General features: G+C 42.8%; 1 non-coding gene across 1 annotated transcript in view; it reads right to left on the reverse strand.

The window, feature by feature from the left end:
- Window positions 1-74: 74 nt before the first annotated feature.
- The window catches only part of LOC112075162 (uncharacterized), a 26,074-nt gene continuing 17,260 nt past the window's right edge, over window positions 75-8,888 (reverse strand). Inside the window, exons 3-4 of the transcript XR_011477257.1 lie at window positions 4,879-4,962; window positions 75-110 (exon numbers count right to left, since the gene is read on the reverse strand). This is a non-coding gene — a transcript (uncharacterized protein). The remainder of the gene's footprint in view (window positions 111-4,878; window positions 4,963-8,888) is intronic.

The raw sequence follows: 8,888 nt of genomic DNA on the forward strand, positions 1-8,888 counted from the left end.
TGTGTGTGTGTTGTGTGGTCCCTATTACCTGCTGTTCTCATCATATGTCTCTCCCTCCTGCTGATCTCCCTGTGCTCTCCTTCCATGGCCTCCTGCCCATACTCCTCAGGCTGTGGGATACACACATACCACACACACACAAACACACTCACACACACACACACACACACACACACACACACACACACACACACCAGCACAACACACACATGCACACACACACACACACACACACACCCACACAGCACACACACACCCACGCACAGACAATTGTAAAACAAAACGCAACACACCAAAAAAACTACTTTTCATTTATCAAATAATTAAATAAAGTGTTAGTGGAACTTGTTAGAGAGAGGATAGTCGCCAGGGCAGGAAACACAGTGTAAGTACTTTGGACCTCTTGATGATAATGTGATAATACGGACTACGAAGGGAAGCACAGCCGAGAGCTGCTTAGTGACACGAGCCTACCAGACGAGTCTAAAACTACTTCTATGCTCGTTTCGAGGCAAGCAACACTGAATCATGCTTGTGCTTTATCTTGGCCAGGTCGCACTGTAAATGAGAACTTGTTCTCAACTGGCCTACCTGGTTAAAATAAGGTGAGAAGAAAAAAAACGTCTATAGTGATAAAGGGGCTGGTGATAGGTCTAATAGTAATCATAGGGGCTGGTTGATAGTCATAGTATATAGGGGCTGGGGATAGTCTATAGTATATAGGGCTGAAGCTATAGTGATATAGGGGCTGGTGATAGTCTATAGTGAATATAGGGCTGTTTGTGATAGTCTATAGTGATAGGGGCTAGGTTGATAGTCCCTATAGTGGATATAGGGGCTGGTGATAGTCTATAGTAATATAGGGGCTGGTGATAGTCTATAGTAATTAGGGGCTGGTGATGTCTATAGTATATAGGGGCGGGTGATAGTCTTATAGTAATATAGGGGCGGTGATAGTCTATAGTGATATAGGGGCTGGTGATAGTCTATAGTGATAATAGGGGCTGGTGATAGTCTATAGTGATATAGGGGCTGTTTTTGATAGTCTATAGTAATATAGGGGCTTGGTGATAGTCTATATTAGTGATATAAGTGCTGAGTGATAGTCTATAGTGATGGCTGGTGATAGTCTATAGTGATATAGTTGGTGGCTGGTGAAATAGTCTATAGTAATGGGGCTGGGTGATAGTCTATAGTGATATAGGGCTGGTGATAGTCTATAGTAATATAGGGGCTGTTGAATAGTCTATGACTAGTGAAAATATAGTGGGCTGGTGATAGTCTATAGTGATATAGGGCGCTGGTGATAGTCTATAGTGATATAGGGGCTGGTGATAGTCTAAGTGATATAGGGCTGTGATAGTCAAGTCTGCGTTATATATAGGGGCTGGTGATAGTCATAGTGATAATAGGGGCTGGTGATAGTCTATAGTATATAGGGGCTGTTGATAGTCTATTAGTATATAGGGGCTGGTGATAGTCATAGTGATATAGGGGCTGGTGATAGTCCTATAGTGATATAGGGCGCTCGGGATGTATAGTCTATAGTGATATAGGGGCTGGTGAAGTCTATAGTGATATAGGGCTGGTGATAGTCTATAGTGATATAGGGGCTGTTGATAGTCTACGTAGTAATATAGCGGGCTGGTGAAATAGTCTAATGTATATTTATATAGGGGCTGGTGATAGTCTATAGTGATATAGGGGCTGGTGATAGTCCTATTGTGATATAGGGGCTGTGATAGTCCTATAGTAATATAGGGGGCTGATGATATATCTATAGTGAGTATAGGAAAGGCTGGTGATAGTCTATAGTGATGATTAATGGAGGCTTGGTGATATGTCTATAGTGAATAGGGGCTGTTTATAGTCTATAGTAATATAGGGGCTGGTGATAGGTGTGATTAGTTAATAGTCAAGATTAGGTTGATAGTTATAGTGATTGGAGGGCTGGTGAAATGTCTGATAGTGATATAGGGAGCACAGGTAGTGAGACTAGTCTTATAATAAGTGAAATAATGGGTAGCTTGTTAAAGATCCATATGATATGTGTGATAAAATGGAGGTGCGATGTGAGTAATAGGCTATAAGTGTATAATAGGGTGGTGGATTTATTTACACTGTATAGTAGTGACTACTATAATGGGTGGGCTGATAGGTGATAGTCCTATATTGGTGGATATGAGAGGGGTCACTGGTGATTGTAGTCACTATTTATATTAGTATGTAGATATAGCGAGCAGTGACTGGTGATGATGTTGCTGGTTAGAGTTAGAATTATGGAGCTGTTGAGGGAGTTACTAATAAGTGATAAATATATATATATGTGGAGCTTAAAGGTTAGATTTAAAGTCTATAGTGATATTTATCTGCGCGTCGTGTGTCAGTAGGCTCAACTACGATATAGTCACAGGGCTGAGTAGTATAGTGGTTATAGTGATATAGGGGTCTCTGGGATAGTTCCACTAGTAGTGGATATAATACTGGGGTTAGCTGTGCTCTTGATGATGTACTGAACAGTAGTACATCAGATGTATTACGTGGCTGGAGTAATCACATTCACAACATAAAGGATAAACTTATAGTCGCAATGGCTGTCGATGAATCAAGGTTATGTACCGTGGAGTCAATGAAAAAGTGGCTTTGGACCGGGTCTGATTCTGGTGACAAGTTATCAAGAGAGATCCCAAACAGGATGTACGACTGGGTTGAAAGGACTATAGTGATAATACGTGCGCGTCTTGGTCATGAGTCATAACATGATGGACATAAACAAACCGATAGACTAGGGAGTTGTAGATAGTCTAGACACGTTGGGTGGAGAAGCACTGAGGAGTGTATGAAAACGTGCCATAGTAAGGTTAAATATAGTATGGATGCGATGATAGTCCTAAACAATGAGAAAATAATACAGGATTTAGACTGGTAAAGATATAACAACGGGGAATGTCTGAAGTACTATAATATAGGACTAAAAACAAACCAAACAGGATGATGGAATACTGGCATAAGTTTGATAATGAGTACTGCTCATGCTGAGTCATAAACTAGGAAACGAATACGCGCAAGGTGATCCAGAGAGTACTGAATCACTGTGTAACTAAGTAGATATAGAATGTAGCGGTTAGTATGATAAGGTAACTACGCCTTCGAGGTCAATAAATAGATCTAGGGTGGATAGGATCAATAACGAAACAGGTAAGTAATATAGACAGGTGGAGATGGATGAGGATCGACCCTTTCGAGGTCAAACTTAGTGAACAATCAAAATCACGCTAAGGGACTCTCGAGGTGAGTATATAGTACCCTATGGTAAATAGTGATATAGTGGGGATATTGGGTGAAGCACGGTTCTTCGATTAATACAGAGTCTAGATAACTAAAGGGCTTGACAGATTTTCCGTATAAGTGATAACAAACGGCGGAACCAGCAGTGGATTAGTACGCTAACTGGTAAAGTATTGAATTAAACGCTACTGGGTGTCGCAGTCAGAGGTAGACAGACTAGGAAAACAAAGCCTATAAACAGGAGGGTGAGAGGCTGTGATGGATAAGATATCACCTTCGAGGTCATAAGATAGTGAACAGGGGCTGGTGGAATGTCACCTAAACGTATAACATGAGATTCCACGGAACTTGGTAGGCGACTATCACTGTGAAATAAGTCCTAATAGTGAATAACCGGTTGGCAATGTGTACTAAAACGCTACGGACATAGTGAATAAATAGGGCTGGAGCTGAGAGATACGCTCACATAAACAGGATTAGACTGGCTTGATAATGAATAGGGGCTGGTTAGGATAAGTAATTTACTTGATGAGTTCAAAACTATAGAGGTGGGCACATGAGGCTAGAACGAGAATACAAGTGATTATAACGTTGTGAGAGAGATGATTATGAAGGTCTTCCGTTAGGAGTAGTCACATACTATGAGGTACGATAAACTAAGAGGCGAGCCATGGACATGATATAATAGAGCTCCTGTTATAAAGTGGATATTAAGGGGACGCTTTCTGATGAGACTAGTGTATACGTAGAAGCTAAACTGAGAGACATACTAGAGTGGATGGGTGCGGATGGTCGTCAGGGTGGTGATTGAATGGTACTAATATGTGGATGTAGTGTATGGTGGCGTTTGATGTGGGGTGGATGTAATAGGTATTCACTATATAGTGTAAGGTTCTGTGATGGTTGGTATTGTGTTGGTGCAGTAGTCTGAAAGGACCTAAGTGATTTTGCACTGTGGAGGGGGCTATGAGGTGATGCCACGGTATCGTGGGAACCATCGCTGCTATAGTGACCTTATCGGCGGCCTATGATAGTCTAATAGTGATATAGTGGCTGGTGAATAGTCTATATACCTGCCAAGTGATATAACCGTGGGCTGGTGGCCTGGGGGATACTGAAGGTACACGGATGGGATTTCCTCATCATGATCACATGAACGTACGACGGGAGAGGCCCAGTTGCTAGAACTACGACTCAACCTAGTGATATAGGGGGCCTGGTGATACTTGCAAAACCAACACACACCGTGATTATCAAAAGCAGCACACGACCTGGTGATAGCTCGCCATAATACATAGTAATATAGGGGCTGGTGATGTGTGTCCGTGTGTGGTGTGTGTGGTGTGTGTGTATGTGGTGTCGATGTGTGTGTGTGTGTGTGTGTGTGCGTGTGTGTGTGTGTGTGTGTGGTGTGGTGTGTGGTGTGTGTGTTGTGTGTGGTGTGTGCCGTGGTGTTTGCGGTGCGTTGTGTTTGCATGTGTGTGTTGTTTTGCCGGGGTGTGTGTGTTTGAGGTGTGTGTGTTCGGGTGTGTGTGTTTGAGGTGTGTGTGTTTTGCCCGGGGTGTGGTGTGTGTGTGTGTTAGTCGTCACGTTCATGTCAGATGGGAACTCGTCCTTCTTCCCCAGGCCGGTTGGCAGCAGCGATGTTCCCATGGCTCCACCACAGGTCATTCGCTGCAAACATCACACACAGACATTATTAACAACACAATCAAACGCACACACACATTAACACACATGCACATACACAGCACATCCCTGATGTTTTTTGTTGTCTAGTCACCTTGTCTCGAAGGCGTTATGTCTTTTACAGTCTAAATCCTGTTTGGTTTGTTTTGTCCTAGTTTGACTCTAAGGCGTTAATCTTTACCAGATCTAATCCTGTTTTGGTTTGGTTGTCCTAGTTTGACTCAAAAGGTTATTCTTTACGAGTCTAATCTGTTTGGTTTGTTTTGTCCTAGTTTGACTTGAAGGCGTTATGCTTTACCAGTCTAATCCTTGTTTCGGTTGTGTTTGTCCTACGTTTGCTCCTCAGGCTGTTATCTTTACAAGTCTCATCTGTTTTGGTTTGTTGTTGCCTAGTTTGTCTCGAAGGCCGTTATAGTTCTTTACCAGTCTAATCCTGTTTGGTTTGTTGTCCTAGGATTGACTCTAGGCGTTATATCTTTACCAAGTCTAATCCTGTTTTGGTTTGTTGTCCTAGTTATCACTTTGCTCGAAGTGCTACGTTGTTTGTGCAGTTTGCTTATTATTTTTCCAGTCTAATCCTGTTTCGTGTTTTTGTTCCTACGTTTTGACTCGTAACGCGTTATGTCTTTACCAGTCTAATCCTGTTGGTTTGTTTTCCTAGTTTGACTCTAAGGCGTTATATCTTTACCAGTCTAATTGTTTGTTTGGTTTGTTGGTCCCCTTAGTTTGACTCGAGAGAGAGAGAGAGAGAGAGAGAGAGAGAGAGAGAGAGAGAGAGAGAGAGAGAAGTGTACTGTACACTAAAGAGAAGTCCTGGAAGACGATATAATGAGGTGTACTATGGTTTTCTCATTCCACTCTGCTGTACGCTCTTGTTTTTCTGCTGGGAAGGAAAAACGATAATGGCCACTTATCATGAAAGGTATGAAACTGAGGAGCGTTTGAATAATAGCTAAAGTAAGTTGCATTGAATAACATAATTTTCTCCATTTCTACAACCATGGAACAGCATGTTCAAATGTCTGTGCTTTTAGAGGTGGGTAGCTCCATTAAGATCTCTAACCTTCCCTCCCCCTCCCGCTCCACTCTCTTCCCCCTCCCCTTCGCCTCCCCTCTCCTCTCCTCCCTAGGCAGTCTGCTAAGCTGGCTAGTCCGTCTACAACAGCAGCTGTCAAAAGTGGTCCGTCGACCTATCGACTTCTCTATTCACCCGTCCTTCACCAATCACATTCTCGCCTACCCATTCCTTCATTTGGGTGATTATTAGCGCGCTGGACAGCGGTCAAGAAACGGTATGAATGTATGTACATTAGACATTTCTACACAGTTTCAATTTGGTTTTTAGTCATTTTTCAGTATATTGTTTCGGATACCTCCCCGGGCCGGATTGGACTCCCTCGTGTTTGACATCACTGCTATAGATTCATCTGTATCTGGGCTCTGACTTCTGGCGTCCATTATATACATACTGTACTGTACATATCATAATTTACGTCAGACACAGGTAGTCTATACATCTGTAACATTCTCTATACATGTATACCTGTATACTCTATACATACTGCAAATAGAACCTATTCTATGCACATCTCTGTTAGCAGCTAATTAGTTAGCGTTATAGAAGACAACATAAAGCCCTGTAATTGTCCCTCTGGTCCCCTGGAGACAGCTTCTCACTGTGTCCCTGACTCACAAGCTGTCACCATACAATACACCTAATACATTGACATAAGGCACGATGGCCTGCTGTCTTCACCCATAGCTGCCCCCTCCCATCTACCTCCCCCCTCTCCTCACCTCTTGGTCCAATTCCTCTCGGGACATTGAGTTTGGGCTTCTGAGGGACCCATCGCGCTTGTGCTCGCCCTCCTTCGAGTGCACTGCTAACCAGTGCCGTGTACTGGGTGTGTCGGCACTTGTGGCCCCGGGTTCCGTGGCCTGTTGCCGCACTTCCTCCCGCTGTGGTGCCCTGACCGACCAGGTGGGCCTTCCTGTTTGACTTATCAGGGCGCATACTGGCTTGGGTCACGCGTTCAGTGGCAGAGTTTCTCTAGACACCTGTCATTAGGGGTTGGGCCTACGCTCCCAGCAGGTCCTTTGTCTGGTGGGGTCGTGCCAGTGGGCGCGCGAATTTCAACTGTAGGTCTAACACTACACCTGTTTTGGTCACTCTGTTTCTAGTGCGCATCTCTTCACTGCTACTGGGTTAGCTACACCTTCCCTGTTGCCTATGTTCAGCCGGGTTCGTCCAAGTGTTCGCACTCGTAAGCCCTTGGTTCGGCTTACTACAGCTGGGCGGTCGGGTGGTAACTGGTTGGCGTCAGCCGCCAAAAATTTCCACTGTGTACTCTGCTAGAGTCTACTATAGCTGTTGCTATTCTAGTTTTTCTTTATTCCGGGGTCAACTGTAAGGTCTGGACTGTCCTTAACATGGCTGTCTGGCCTGTTTTGTATTCAGACTTTCACTGTAAGGTCTACTACACCTGTTGTATTCAGCATTTCACTGTAAGGTCTACTAACCTGTTGTATTCAGCATTTCACTGTAAGGTCTACTACACTGTTGTATTCAGCATTTCACTGTAAGGTCTACTAACACCTGTTGTATTCAGCATTTCACTGTAAGGTCTACTACACCTGTTGTATTCAGCATTTCACTGTAAGGTCTACTACACCTGTTGTATTCAGCATTTCACTGTAAGGTCTACTACACCTGTTGTATTCAGCATTTCACTGTAAGGTCTACAGGTTGTTGTATTCAGCATTTCACTGTAAGGTCTACTACACCTGTTGTATTCAGCATTTCACTGTAAGGTCTACTACACCTGTTGTATTCAGCATTTCACTGTAAGGTCTACTACACCCTGTTGTATTCAGCATTTCACTGTAAGGTCTACTACACCTGTTGTATTCAGCATTTCACTGTAAGGTCTACTACACCTGTTTGTATTCAGCATTTCACTGTAAGGTCTACTACACCTGTTGTATTCAGCATTTCACTGTAAGGTCTACTACACCTCGTTGTATTCAGCATTTCACTGTAAGGTCTACTACACCTGTTGTATTCAGCATTCACTGTAAGGTCTACTACACCTGTTGTATTCAGCATTTCACTGTAAGGTCTACTACACCTGTTGTATTCAGCATTTCACTGTAAGGTCTACTACACCTGTTGTATTCAGCATTTCACTGTGAGGTCTACTACACCTGTTGTATTCAGCATTTCACTGTGAGGTCTACTACACCTGTTGTATTCAGCGTTTCACTGTAAGATCTACACTTGTTGTATTCAGAATTTCACTGTGAGGTCTACTACACCTGTTGTATTCGGCGCGTGTGACTAATACAGTTTGATTTGATAAGATCCCTCAGTCAAGTATTGAATTTCAACCCACAGATTCAAAAACAAAGACCAGGGAGATTTTCAAAAATGCTCATAAAGATAGGCAGTGATTGGTAGTGTAAAGATTCCCGTTGGTGGAAGGAGAGGAGGACCAAAATGCAGCGATCGACAGCTGCCTTGATTGAGAACCATATCAGGCAGACATAGAAATACAACAACATAGACAACAGAACATAGACTACCCACCCCAACTCACGCCCTGACCAACCTAACACAAAGACATAAAAATAAACTAAGGTCAGAACGTGGCAGGTAGATGGGTAACAATAACAAACCCAGACATTGAACATCTCTTTAAGCACGGTCAAGTTAATAATTACGCTGTGGATGGTGTAATACAGAGCATTCGGAAAGTATTCAGACCACTTGACTTTTTCCACATTTTTGTTATTTTTCCATAACCTTATTCTAAAATGGTTAAATTAAATAAATATCTCAGCAATCTACACACATTACAACATAATGACAAACAGGTTTTTAGAATTTTTTGCAAATTTATTACAAATAAAAA

The sequence above is a fragment of the Salvelinus sp. IW2-2015 genome, unplaced genomic scaffold, assembly GCF_002910315.2.
Source record: "Salvelinus sp. IW2-2015 unplaced genomic scaffold, ASM291031v2 Un_scaffold3009, whole genome shotgun sequence".
Classification (NCBI taxonomy): Eukaryota; Metazoa; Chordata; class Actinopteri; order Salmoniformes; family Salmonidae; genus Salvelinus; species Salvelinus sp. IW2-2015.